Source organism: Otolemur garnettii, unplaced genomic scaffold (assembly GCF_000181295.1).
Source record: "Otolemur garnettii isolate 467f Iridium unplaced genomic scaffold, OtoGar3 scaffold00141, whole genome shotgun sequence".
Lineage (NCBI taxonomy): Eukaryota > Metazoa > Chordata > Mammalia > Primates > Galagidae > Otolemur > Otolemur garnettii.
This window is the reverse complement of record NW_003852536.1, coordinates 655,741-657,396: the sequence shown is the minus strand read 5'-3', so window position 1 is coordinate 657,396 and position 1,656 is coordinate 655,741.

The following is a 1,656-nucleotide window of genomic DNA, read 5'->3' as shown; positions in this document are numbered from 1 at the left end:
GACAAAGTAAGACTGTCTCTAAAAAAATAAAAAATAAAAATAATATTACGTACCTCATGGCATAGTGGTGATAATTACATGATTAATACACAAATGACACGTGTAAAGTGTCTAGAATAATTCCTGGCATATCATAAGCTCTTAACTATCATTACAGTTATTATTACCTAATGGCAAGTCTTATAACTGGGGGCTTGTGCAAATCAATTCATGGCTTAATGATATAACGGATCTCTCTTTTCTTTCTTATCTATATTTATTTTACTATGTAATATTAACTTTTAAATAGCACTCTGGTTAGAATTACAGTTTTCTTGTTTTGCCTGAATACACACACCTGTGTCTGTATATACACATATAAGTGTGTATGTAGTAAGCCTCATTCATATTGCAGATTCCCTTCCACCGCCTCAATAAACTGAATATCACAATAAGACAAGTCACGCAGATGTTTTGGTTTTCAAGTGCATGGAAAAGTTATGTTTATACCATGCTGTAGTTTATTAAGTATCCAATAATAACATTATGTCTAAAACACAATGTAGATACCTTAATTAAAATACTTTATTGCCAAAAAATGATCATCTGAACCTTTAGTGAGTTATGATCATTTTGCTAATAAAGAGTCTTGCTAGGCTCAGCACCTGTAGCATAGTGGTTATGGCGCCGGCCACATGCACAAAGGCTGGTAGGTTCAAACACGGCCCAGGCCAGATGAACAACAATGACAACTGCAACAAAAAAATAGCTGGGCATTCTGGCGGGTGCCTATAGTCCCTGCTACCTTAGGTAAGGCAGGAGAATTACTTAAGCTCAAGATTTTGAGGTTGCTGTGAGCTGTGATGCCACAGCACTCTACTGAGGGTGACAGAAGTTAAGTGCTTTGCCCAAAGCTATACAGGACCCAAAATCACGGCTCAGCCAGGATTCGAAACTAGGCCCACCTGACTCCAACATCTATACTCCTTTATGTTGTCCAGTATTGAGTATATTTCTGTCTTGTGACATCTTAACTAGCCATGAACAATTCAGTGCATCCTAGGAGCTCAGTCAGGACCCTTTTATGTGGATGGATGGATGAAATGCTTTGGGTGACCCGAGTAGCTGTCCTTCCAACTGCTGAATTTTCATTTATTTGGGGGGAAATTTGGCAGTGTATATGTGAAAGAGTACACATTTTCGGAATGGGAACCCTGTTCTTCAAACTACTTGCTATCAACAGCAATAATTTAAGCAATAACATAAACCCTTCACGAATTAAGTTATTCCTTAAAGTCATCTTTAGTTGCTCATTATAGCATTTCCAAAATGAGTTGTCTGCACTAATGTTTATAATGCAGAAGAAGGAAAAGGGGACCATATTTTCTTTACTAGCCACAAAGCATTCATGGACAGTCACAGCTAAAAGACTTCTGTAGTCACCCTTTCTAATACCCTGATTTTACAAGCCAGTAGTCTGGCTCCAGCAAGAAGTGTATATGTTTAGGTGGATGTTTACTAATTATTCTGTCTTTTTCTATAGGCAAAACCTCATTTGTCTTTAAATGTGTCTTTATTTAACTTACTTAATCTTTCCATACCCTGGTTTCATTGCCTTTAAAATGGGAATAATAATATTGCCTACCTCGGGCGGCGCCTATGGCTCAGTGAGTAGGG